This window comes from Mustela erminea, chromosome 11, assembly GCF_009829155.1.
Source record: "Mustela erminea isolate mMusErm1 chromosome 11, mMusErm1.Pri, whole genome shotgun sequence".
Taxonomy (NCBI): domain Eukaryota; kingdom Metazoa; phylum Chordata; class Mammalia; order Carnivora; family Mustelidae; genus Mustela; species Mustela erminea.
Window position 1 is genome coordinate 59,969,653 of NC_045624.1, and position 13,095 is coordinate 59,982,747.

The 13,095-nt window shown below is 36.5% G+C and overlaps 1 protein-coding gene and 1 non-coding gene across 6 annotated transcripts in view; both read left to right on the top strand.

Moving 5' to 3' along the window:
• DGKB (diacylglycerol kinase beta) overlaps positions 1–13,095 on the top strand; it is a 700,192-nt gene that overhangs the window by 643,247 nt on the left and 43,850 nt on the right. The window lies entirely within an intron of this gene.
• On the top strand, positions 10,601–10,703 carry LOC116569725. Its single transcript, XR_004277156.1, has one exon. It is a non-coding gene; the product is annotated as a U6 spliceosomal RNA (small nuclear RNA).

Here is a 13,095-nt window from a genome sequence, read left to right on the forward strand (position 1 = left end):
TGTGATAATCCAGTGAAGCAAACAGAATATATGACATTCTTTTCACTTTACAGATAAAAAAACTAGATTTTGGAGAGATCATAAGATTTCTGAACACCAAAACTCTGATTATGTTCTCCAGGACTATAGAAAATATTTCAGTGGGGAGCCAAAAGCCCTTCACCTAAGTCCAAACTCTCTAACGTGGTTTATTAAATCACATATTTATGTACCTGCTTACCCTTTGAGAATGCCTGCCCTTTCCTTCATATCCATGAAATTCTGTGCTCAGCCAAATTGAACAATTTCTGGATCATTTTAAGCATCAAGATTTATCTCACCTTTCACTGTTCCTTTGCACATACTTTTCTATTGGAAACCACTGTCACCTACCTGTTGACCTGGCTGAGACTCATTCTTTAGGTAGTTGCTGACACATTGCTGTTCTTATCAGAAAAAAAAAAAAAAAAAAGTAGGAGGAAGCTTTTGGAGGTGATATATATATGTTTATGGAATATATTGTTGTGATGGTTCCATGGGTTATCTCCAAATTCATCAAATTCTGGACATTAAATATATACAGCTTTTTGCACATCAATCATACCTCAGTAAAGTTGTTCTAAAAAAAAGAAAAGAGAAAAAAGAAAAAGTTGACAGATTTTAAAAAGTTAGCAGCAGTTTAAAATTTTATGATGCAATATGGTATAAGTCAAACAATTCTGTGGACCAGATTCAGCCATCTGGCCAACAACTGATGACTTTTGCTCTCTGAAGAGATTATATGAGATTCCAAAGAAAGATAAAGATTTTAGGGGTCAAGAAAGAGAGAAGAGAGGTTCTGCTGGCCCAGGCAGAGGAAAAGGTTACTGTGGTGGATCCCAAGAATAGTGTGGAACCACAAATGGCTCCCTGGAAGAGTCCCAAGGAGATGGTATGACATCCTCAAATGGAAGAGCTGTGAAGGTATCTTCCATCTCCAAAGGAAGAGCTGGGAGGCAGCCCTAGGACAAGTCTCAGCAAGGTTCCCTCAGTCCCACAGGTGCATGGCATCAGAAGGCCAGCTTATATAATACGAATAATAATGGCAATATAACACACTAAGAATGAGAGGCTGTTTTCACATTCTCCTGGCTATTTGACAAACTTCAGAGAGGAAATTGGCCTTTAAAACATGTGAGATAGAATTTACTGATAAGATAGAGAAATGGGAACGTGGAGGCAGAATTAAGCTGATTAGCAGGAAATTAAAATTATGAAATTTTTATAGAACATCTACTGTTGTGGATATACACACACATACACATATGATAAAAGCTTATTCAAGTGCTTAAAGTTTTCCCAAATAAAAATTCCTCAATTTCAAAGAATTATATGCACATAACTACCAGAGATAAAAAACGGAAACAATTCATAGTAATATATTTCTTTTGTCCTTGACTTAATTCACCTGGGCATATGTTCCCCTCCCATACCCATGACCCTGCTATTAACATTCTTTTTTTGTAAAGAAAATAATTGCTGTCCTAATGGTGTAATGTTTGTCTTAGCTGTTTCATGTTCCAGAAACACTCTAAACTTCCTTTTAGCCAGTTGACTAAGAACTTGAACCTTTTAGTTCTCACTGGCAAAGAGCCAATGAAGATTTTTATGAAACAATTTAAGTCATGTTAACTCCTCACCAAATCATAAGCCTTGTATTTTCTCAGCTGTTTTATATTTCCCAATTTAAAATCTATGTGGAAAGTCAGTCTTATGTAATGGATAAAAGTATAATCAGTGACTTAACCAAAGTCCTCCGGCTAATCATTTTCCTCATTCGTATTTATCTAGATAGACACACATACAGACAAACTTAGAAGGTTCAGTTTACCAATGCTACATGTAGAACTGTGTGGAAGAGCTGCAGTAAATCAGAACAGTTGAAACTTTGGGTCACGTCAGAGTTGAACCTGGCTGCATGTATTAAGCCTCAGTATACATGTTTTCCATGTGTTGTAACTCCACCTACTCTAATAGAAAGTATTGAAATTTGTGAACAAGGTCACTGTCCTTGTTTTAATGTATGTGATTTGATATGATGTATAGCAATGACTTCTATAAATTTTAATTAGTTGAAAAAACATTAATGGATGATATGTTTAAGTACAATTCATCAACACATTTTCCTCCTATTTAGGAATATCCTTGTCAATTAATGTGATTTCCAATTTTATATTTTTTCAAATAGATGACACTAGGCTCAGTTGAAATGATGGAGGGATAAATATCCAACATTTACCAGGGTGAGGAGAAAATAAGGATGACACTTAAGTAACTTTGATCAGTGTTATTTGACAAGAAGCTTCAATTTGTCTAAATACTTCAGATTGTCAATTGACACATCAAGTTCTTCTTTGTCTCACACCTACTGAAGTAGATGGAAGGCCGGACATTCTTCCAGTGGTCACTACAGAATACCTCCTGAGAACCTAAATGAAGCTTTGTGAAGCACTGTGATTTCATTTATCCCATGGAAAGAAATGTCTTCACATTTCCTATAGCTTCTTGATATTTTCCAGGGTCTCAGTGTATGTGAATGCTAAGGACATGCTCTGTAAACTTTAAGGAGATGCCATTTATTTCACTAGAATGTGAATTGTCAACCTACAGTTATTTAATATACAGTCTGGCCAGCTGCATGCATTGGCCAGATCCTCTAGGATGACAAGCTTTTCATTTTCTTACTATATCCTAGCTAATTCCTATTTCAATGTTTTAATGCTAAATATTATCCCTGCATTTACATATGAACTTTCTCTGAATCATTGCTACTTTCTTTGAGTCATTGCTACTTTCGATATGTATCCATTATCAGGAGAGAGAAGTAAAAGAATGAGGCCAAATCAAAATACATTTTCCATCTCTAAGAGCTTTTGTTGATTTTGTAGGTTATTTTATTTGCTCCTCACTTCAGTTTGTTATTGACTCATCCATTTATCATCACAGGAGAAAATCTTATTACTGTTTTTGTGTATGTCCTTCAACATGGGTGCAGAGAAACTTCAGCCTGTAGAAAGAATAAGTGTTGCAACTTTTGGGTGGGGGGCTAATGTTCTTTTTGATACAAATCCCCAAGCAGAGATTATTCGCACATCTGTTGATTTTTTTTTTCACGTTGCACACATTTGCACCTTTTTTTTTAAATGTTGACTGAATCACTTAATTGTAGAGGAGCGTTCATTTTAATGTAAATTTTACAGTATTACATGAGTGAATGTATGAAAATAGCTTGGAACAGTTTAAATTGGGCAGAATTCTGCTTTGATCATAATGTGCCTCTTCAGCATTAAAATAAACTTGCAACATATGCTGAAAAACGTGTAATAAGTAAGTGCCTCTTACATGGTGACTTATCTGGAAAAAATAAATCATCAATTTAATAGAACTCAAAATTCATAAAATACTTCTAACAACTAACAATGTGATGGTCTGATTAGTATCTTATGAAAATAACTAACCTGCAGTACATGTTAAATAGTCAGAAATATCTGATTTAAAGAATTTTTAAATATTAAAATGCTATCAAATTGTAATTATTTTTGGAAATATTTGAGAATAAAACATTTAGTAGGTAGTTATATAATACTTTATTTTTATAAATGTAATCCTAACTTCTTTACGCTATTGTACAGATAACAAAGAATGGGGCAAATTGATGTCCATTTTTACAGCAACCAGTAGAAATGAAATTATCAACATTCTAGAATCAGGGTGAAAATAGAGAATAATTAATAATGACAAAGGAGTTTTCAACAAGCAGAATGGCTAGATAACAACAGTTTTGTCTCTAAAATTTACCTTGATGAGATATTATCAATTAATGGCAGTCGTCCAAAGAATCTTCTGTTGGTATCCTTGAGAGGCAAGGAGGAACTGTGATATGAGCAGAACTGTAGACACTCACTGAATAACTGTGAACAAATAATTTATATTCTCTGACTTCTTTTCCCCATCTATAAAATGATATCAATAAGAAATGCTTTGGGTTTTAAGTTTTAAAAAATAAAACATCTAACAATGTCTTAAGCACAGTTCTTAAGTACTATGAATGTAGTAAGTCATGGGAAAAAATTTAGAAAACTAAATAGAGACAAACTAATATAAGAAATCATTCCCTATAAAAGTAATCTATCAACGTTTACCCTTAATCAGAAGAAATACATTTGTCACTTTAAGAAATTATCTCTGAGGTCATGAGCCATTTTTTCCCCCAACTAGTACTCATTGTAAAACAAATTCAAAGGTGAGTCTATCCTTTGGCAACACTTGAAGAAGGCTATCAGGAAAGCTTCAAGTGTACTTAATACAGTACATTATTACTAATTCAACATTTGTTTATTGATTGTTTGTTCTATGCCAGGTTGTGCATTTGAGGATCTAAGAAACAAACCAACAACAAACTAAAAAGTGACACAGTATACGGTTCTTACCCTTAAAGATTTTAAGTGAATTTGAAAATAGTGTTCAGATATACAGACATGTTTCTCCAAGCAGTCCTCTCTGTAGAGTTTCATGATATCATGCACATCCTAAATCAGACTCATCATGTTTTTACTTCCCAACTTATCCTCTCCCAACTTAACCCCACCACCACCATTTTCTCCATATTGATTGGAGACATTGTCATGGGTCATACTTCTAACATTCCCCACCTCCCAGGTTCTGGTACTGCCAGTTCTGCCTCATACACAACCTTCCTTCTTCTACACATGGCCTCAGCCTTACCTACCTCTTTGTCATCTCTTATCTGGATTATTTCAGTGCTTCTTTCGAAATAATCACCTTGTTTCCTAACCTCATTTCCTCATAAGCCAGATTCCACATGACTCTCTAGATGTTCTTTTTGAAATGCAGTCTCATCACATCTCTACTTCACTTGGAAATCTTAACTGGCCCCCAGTCAGCTACAAGGACAATTCAAGCAAACTAGCAAAGGTTATAAGGCCCTTCATGACTGAGTCCTCATTATCTCACTTAATCACAACCCCTCCTTCTTATATTTATAAACCAGAAAAATTGAGATTTTTATAATCCACTGGATATAGCATGTGATTTAAATATCATTTTATTTTCATACATGTTTCTCATTTGGGGAGAGTTTCACTCACCCCAACATCAGATAACTAAAACTGACCTTCAGTATCATCAATTCCAGAAAGACTTTCCGTAAACTCTTACTACCCCAATTTTCCCCACCCCCAGTCATCATCCATAGAGCCAAACACTCCATTTTTCAGTTTACACTTTGAATATGTCTATTGTAGCACGAATTATACTATAGGACATTTTTTCTTGTAGGTCAGTTCTCTTAAGGATAATGTGCTCTTTGAGAATAGGAACCATAATTTCATTCACAATACCTGGCATATATTGATCTACTGAGCATCTATTTTGTGCTCCATGTAACTGTGTTGTGTGAAGTAAATGAATAAATGAACAAATGGAAGTTAGGTAATATTATGAAACAATATGTATGATATAAGAAAATAAATATGGAGATCAAATTTAAGCCAGGAAAGTAATAATTCTTGCCAGAAATCCCTAGTCATGATGAAACAGAATGAGATAATTAGAAATTCGTAATAGCTGTGTCAAAATGGGGGCAACTTTTGTGAGTGGTGTGGAGGATAAAGCTGACTTGGACTAAAATACTGATAATGTTCAAGCTCAACAGTAAGGAGTCTCATAGTAGACCATTAGACAATGAAATGACCTAAGTGCAAAGTGACATGTGTCATTTCTTTAACTGCTAGGTCTTACACTCTGGGAGCCACACTTTGTGAAACTTTGTTTCTATGATCCCCATGTAAGTTGAGTGCCAAAAAGGTGATAATGATATTGTGTTTTTGTTACATTTAGCTATGGGTTGATGACGTTAGAGAAAGCAGTATGGAAGAGATAATACCTGAGCCTTAAAGGACTGACAGAATTTAAATAGGAGAGGACAAAAATGCTTCCATGCTTGAGGGCAACGGTCAGCAGAGTAGGGGTAATCAAGTCTACTGAAGGGAACAGAAAAGAGTAGTTTGGACAATCTGAGAATATGCATGGAAGAGTATTGGAAATAAAGTTAAGATTATGAGTTGCTAAATGCCAAGTTTCTTGCTCATTAAGGAATACAAATCAATTAAAAGTGGCAGTAAAGGAGAATGACACTACCAAAGTATATTGAGGACAATGAATCTGGCAGTATTTGGAACCAGAATTCATGTCACTCAGGTGTCATTTAGCTGCAAGGGAGAGAAAACCAGTTCAACTGGCTAAACGGGTCTTTATTTTATATGTTTAAATTTAAAGTGATTTTAAAAGAGACAGAGTGGATTTATTTGCTCATGTAATGGAAAAGTCCATGACTATGGAAATGGTGAATCCAAGTGCTCAATTTACAAACCAAAATGACTCCTCCCATGTGGTAGCAAGATGCCCTCTGGAAGTTCCAGACTTATGCCCACTTCTGAATGTATGGTAAATGAGAACCTCTCCATTCTAGCGATTATATTAAGAGTCTCTGTTGAGTCTTGCTCATCACTATATATATATATATATATATATATATATATATCACACATGCATACGTACATAGTCAACACCAAGCCTAGCAACAGACATATATGATTTTTAAAATTTTTTTATTTTTTATAAACATATAATATATTTTTATCCCCAGGGGTACAGGTCTGTGAATCGCCAGGTTTACACACTTCACAGCACTCACCATAGCACATACCCTCCCCAGTGTCCATAACCCCACCCCCCTTCTCCCACCCCCCTCCCCCCAGCAACCCTCAGTTTGTTTTGTGAGATTATGAGTCACTTACGGTTTGTCTCCCTCCCAATCCCATCTTGTCTCATTTATTCTTCTCCTACCCCCTTAACCCCCCATGTTGCATCTCCACTTCCTCATTTCAGGGAGATCATATGATAGTTGTCTTTCTCTGCTTGACTTATTTCGCTAAGCATGATATGCTCTAGTTCCATTCACGTTGTCACAAATGGCAAGATTTCATTTCTTTTGATGGCTGCATAGTATTCCATTGTGTATATATACTACATCTTCTTGATCCATTCATCTGTTGATGGACATCTAGGTTCTTTCCATAATTTGGCTATTGTGGACATTGCTGCTATAAACATTCAGGTGCACGTGCCCCTTCGGATCACTACCTTTGTATCTTTAGGGTTAATACCCAGTAGTGCAATTGCTGGGTCATAGGGCAGTTTTATTTTCAACATTTTGAGGAACCTCCATGCTGTTTTCCAGAGTGGTTGCACCAGCTTGCATTCCCACCAATAGTGTAGGAGGGTTCCCCTTTCTCCGCATCCTCGCCAGCATCTGTCATTTCCTGACTTGTTAATTTTAGCCTTCTGACTGGTGTGAGGTGATATCTCATTGTGGTTTTGATTTGTATTTCCCTAATGCCGAGTGATATGGAGCACTTTTTCATGTGTCTGTTGGCCATCTGGATGTCTTCTTTGCAGAAATGTCTGTTCATGTCCTCTGCCCATTTCTTGATTGGATTATTTGTTCTTTGGGTGTTGAGTTTGCTAAGTTCTTTATAGATTTTGGACACTAGCCCTTTATCTGATATGTCATTTGTAAATATCTTCTCCCATTCTGTCAGTTGTCTTTTGGTTTTGTTAACTGTTTCCTTTGCTGTGCAAAAGCTTTTGATCTTGATAAAATCCCAGTAGTTCCTTTTTGCCCTTGCTTCCCTTGCCTTTGGCGATGTTCCTAGGAAGATGTTGCTGTGGCTGAGGTCGAAGAGGTTGCTGCCTGTGTTCTCCTCAAGGATTTTGATGGATTCCTTTCTCACATTGAGGTCCTTCATCCATTTTGAGTCTATTTTTGTGTGTGGTATAAGGAAATGGTCCAATTTCATTTTTCTGCATGTGGCTGTCCAATTTTCCCAACACCATTTATTGAAGAGGCTGTCTTTTTTCCATTGGACATTCTTTCCTGCTTTGTAGAAGATTAGTTGACCATAGAGTTGAGGGTCTATTTCTGGGCTCTCTATTCTGTTCCATTGATCTATGTGTCTGTTTTTGTGCCAGTACCATTGATTATGACAGCTTTGTAATAGAGCTTGAAGTCTGGAATTGTGATGCCACCAACTTTGGCTTTCTCTTTCAATATCCCTTTGGCTATTCGAGGTTTTTTCTGGTTCCATATAAATTTTAGGATTATTTGTTCCATTTCTTTGAAAAAGATGGATGGTACTTTGATAGGAATTGCGTTAAATGTGTAGATTGCTTTAGGTATCATAGACATTTTCACAATATTTATTCTTCCAATCCAGGAGCATGGAACATTTTTCCATTTCTTTGTGTCTTCCTCAATTTCTTTCATGAGTACTTTATAGTTTTCTGAGTATAGATTCTTAGCCTCTTTGGTTAGGTTTATTCCTAGGTATCTTCTGGTTTTGGGTGCAATTGTAAATGGGATTGGCTCCTTAATTTCTCTTTGTTCTGTCTTGTTGTTGGTGTAGAGAAATGCAACTGATTTCTGTGCATTGATTTTATGCTGACACTTTACTGAATTCCTGTACAAGTTCTAGCAGTTTTGGAGTGGAGTCTTGGGTTTTCCACATATAGTATCACATCATCTGCGAAGAGTGATAGTGTGACTTCTTATTTGCCTATTTGGATGCCTTTAATTTCCTTTTGTTGTCTGATTGCTGAGGCTAGGACTTCTAGTACTATGTTGAATAGCAGTGGTGATAATGGACATCCCTGCCGTGTTACTGACCTTAGCAGAAAAGGTTTCAGTTTTTCTCCATTGAGAATGATATTTGCGGTGGGTTTTTCATAGATGGCTTTGATGATATTGAGGTATGTGCCCTCCATCCCTGCACTTTGAAGAGTTTTGATCAGGAAGGGATGCTGTACTTTGTCAAATGCTTTTTCAGCATCTGTTGAGAGTATCATATGGTTCTTGTTCTTTCTTTTATTGATGTGTTGTATCACATTGATTCATTTGCGGATGTTGAACCAACCTTGCAACCCTGGAATAAATCCCACTTGGTCGTGGTGAATAATCCTTTTAATGTACTGTTGAAACCTATTGGCTAGTATTTTGGTGAGAATTTTCGCATCTGTGTTCATCAAGGATATTGGTCTGTAGTTCTCTTTTTTGATGGGATCCTTGTCTGGTTTGGGGATCAAGGTGATGCTGGCCTCATAAAATGAATTTGGAAGTTTTCCTTCCATTTCTATTTCTTGGAACAGTTTCAGGAGAATATGAATTATTTCTTCTTTAAATGTTTGGTAGAGGGGCACCTGGGTGGCTCAGTGGGTTGAGCCGCTGCCTTCGGCTCAGGTCATGATCTCAGGGTCTTAGGATCGAGTCCCACATCGGGCTCTCTGCTCAGCAGGGAGCCTGCTTCCCTCTCTCTCTCTCTCTGCCTGCCTCTCTGTCTACTGTGATCTCTCTCTGTCAAATGAATAAATAAAATCTTTAAAAAAAAAAAATGTTTGATAGAATTCCCCCGGGAAGCCATCTGGTCCTGGGCTTTTGTTTGTTTGGAGATTTTTGTTGACTGTTTCAATCTCCTTACTGGTTATGGGTCTGTTCAGGCTATCAATTTCTTCCTGGTTCAGTTGTGGTAGTTTATATGTCTCTAGGAATGCATCCATTTCTTCCAGATTGTCAAATTTGTTGGCGTAGAGTTGCTCATAGTATGTTCTTATAATTGTCTGTTTTTCTTTGGTGTTAGTTGTGATCTCTCCTCTTTCATTCTAGATTTTATTAATTTGGGTCCTTTCTCTTTTCTTTTTGATAAGTCTGGCCAGGGGTTTATCAATCTTATTAATTCTTTCAAAGAACCAGCTCCTAGTTTCATTGATTTGTTCTATTGTTTTTTTTGTTCTATTTCATTGATTTCTGCTCTGATCTTTATGATTTCTCTTCTCCTGCTGGGCTCAGGGTTTCTTTCTTGTTCTTTCTCTAGCTCCTTTAGGTGTAGGGTTAGGTTGTGTACCTGAGACCTTTCTTGTTTCTTGAGAAAGGCATGTATCGCTATATATTTTCCTCTTAGGACTGCCTTTGTTGTGTCCCACAGATTTTGAACCATTGTGTTTTCATTATCATTTGTTTCCATGAATTTTTTCAATTCTTCTTTAATTTCCTGGTTGACCCATTCATTCTTTAGAAGGATTCTGTTTAGTCTCCATGTATTTGGGTTCTTTCCAAATTTCCTCTTGTGATTGAGTTCTAGCTTCAGAGCATTGTGGTCTGAAATTATGCAGGGAATGATCCCAATCTTTTGATACCGGTTGAGACCTGATTTAGGACCGAGGATGTGATCTATTCTGGAGAATGTTCCATGTGCACTAGAGAAGAATGTGTATTCTGTTGCTTTGGGATGAAATATTTTGAATATATCTGTGATATCCATCTGGTCCAGTGTGTCATGTAAGGCCTTTATTTGCTCGGATGATCTGTCCATTTCAGTGAGGGGAGTGTTAAAGTCCCCTACTATTATTGTATTATTGTTGATGTGTTTCTTTGATTCTGTTATTAATTGGATTATATAGTTGGCTGCTCCCACGTTGGGGACATAGATATTTAAAATTGTTAGATCTTGTGCTCGCTTCGGCAGCACATATACTAAAATTGGAATGATACAGAGAAGATTAGCATGGCCCCTGCACAAGGATGACACGTAAAATTGTTAGATCTTCTTGTTGGACAGATCCTTTGAGTATGATATAGAGTCCTTCCTCATCTCTTATAATAGTCTCTGGCTTAAAATCTAGTTGATCTGATATAAGGATTGCCACTCCTGCTTTCTCGACATATATGATTATAATATTTTTCTTTTTTGTTTTGACACTTTGGTTGGTGTTATTTTTGAGATTATAATAAGAATGTGGCAAATAGGGGCGCCTGCATGGCTCAGTGGGTTAAGCCTTTGCCTTTGGCTCAGGTCATGATCTCAGGGTCCTGGGATCGAGCCCCGCATCGGGCTCTGTGCTCAGCAGGGAGCCTGCTTCATCCTCTCTCTCTGCCTGCCTCTCTGCCTCCTTGTGATCTCTCTTTCTCGCTGTCAAATAAAAAAATTTTTTAAAAAATGTGGTAAATAGCAGATGTCTATTTTGGTGATATCACTATTGAGGGTTCTAAGATACCATTACTTTGTCACCACCACTACTTTTATTTTGGAAATCATAAAGGAATGGCATCGCAAAATAATTATATTAACTTAATAGCCTAATAAAGAACTTTATTACCACAGGCTGCCACTGATCGAGTTCTAGTTGAGCTTTGTTCTTCTTACCATTTCAATCCCACTGAATTTTGGTTCTACTATGTCTTGCACCTAGAACATCTGAGCATCTTCTCTTCATCCCTGTTCCTAATGGAAATCAGAGCAGTGTGTGTTTTATTTCTGTCCATAGGTTCACAGTGAGCCTAATCCTGTCCCAAGAAGCCTGCAGAATGCTGACCTAATTTCTCTATGCTCCTTCAGTTCAATGATGTAAATGCTCTTTGCTTCACCCTGTGGAAATTTGGGTTCAGAAGGCTAACATAAATGTTGTAGGTAATGAGATTTCTGTCTTGTGCCAACCTGCCCCAAATTGTGGAAGACTAACATGTTAGCTTTCAAGAAAGGTGAAATCTCAGGTGTTTCACCTCTTGACAATGATGTACATTTCCCTAATAAAATCTTCTCTTCTCACTCATGTTCTCCCTAGACCCCTGCTTTCTAATTCTTTCTTACTGTTCTCATTTCCTGGCTTCCAAATCTCTTCTTTTTTATTGATAATCCATGCAGAACAGATTCTTTTTACTTAAAACTCAAATTAGCATTCTTTATGAATCTGTTTAGTCCTAAATGCTAGTTTCAATTATTTCTTGAGGAAAAAGGAAAGAACTGAATAGATGTAGAATTGGGCTGTGAAATGCTACTAATAATTCATTTCTTTGACCCTATCCCTGTACACTTTGAGCCCAAAGATAAATTTATCATAAGTTCAAAATGAGTTCATAGACTCCTTCTCCTTGGGCACCTTGGTTTGTTTCAAACCTGGGGACATTGATTAGGTGGCCTGCATCGGAGACAAGTTGTGTTTCCTTTCATAGCATTTGCTAAGTAATACATACCTTTCCACTGGTTCAAGGCATACCTGTGAACTTGTTGAACAGAACCACCAATAACCTTCTTTGAAATGTGTATCTCAGCTATCTAACTACTATTTGAGAAACAAGACCTTTCTAATAATATTTTTTCAATGAACTTGATACTCAGTTTGCATTTTTACCTGACTGAAATTTTTAAAAAAATTAATGGAAAGATTCTGCACAAGAGCTTTAAACTATGTGGCAAAAGTGGCGATCAGTCTAAACACATTAAAATTCTATTTTCCTTTACAAGTGTTTGCTGCAGATGACCCCCACTGATCTTAAATATATTTCTGTATCTGTAACTGAATAGAGGTTTTCCGTACAGCATGTTCTAATGGCACTCTGGCCTTTAGCCAACAAGGCACTGAATAAGGCTATTTTTAAAATACAGAAACTGGGAACAGCTGCAGCAATCAAATTTGATAAAAACAGAGAGGAACTTTGCTTTTTTTTTTTTTTTTTACGGTTTGTCCAAGTTTAGACTTCTTTCATAGAACTGCTTTTGTTCTGCTGTATGAAGGGCTACAAGACCAATACAGTGAAGCCCTTTTAAACAAATAACTTTTAAAAGAATACAACTAAATAGAATAATTTTTCTTTGTACCAAGAGTATCAATGCAAAAGTGTTTTAAACTATTTTTAAAAGAATATATCTCTTATAAGAAGAGGTAGGAAAAGAATGAATTATATTAACAAAGTTTGGACTGTAAAAGAGGTTTTTGGCTTTCCCTACCCACAAAACAACTCCTTGAAGGGGAGATACAGTCCTTAGTTTTCCAATGTTGAAAATCTGCAAGTTTGCATTTGAACTTCTCCTATGTACTCAAGTGTTGTTAGGGACAAAGGTACTCTGAATGTTCCATTTCTGCTTTTCATGTAACTATTAGTCATGATTGTTGCTGTATTTTCTAAAAGTTGGATTAGTATCAGTGCAGTTCTTTACAAAGATAAAA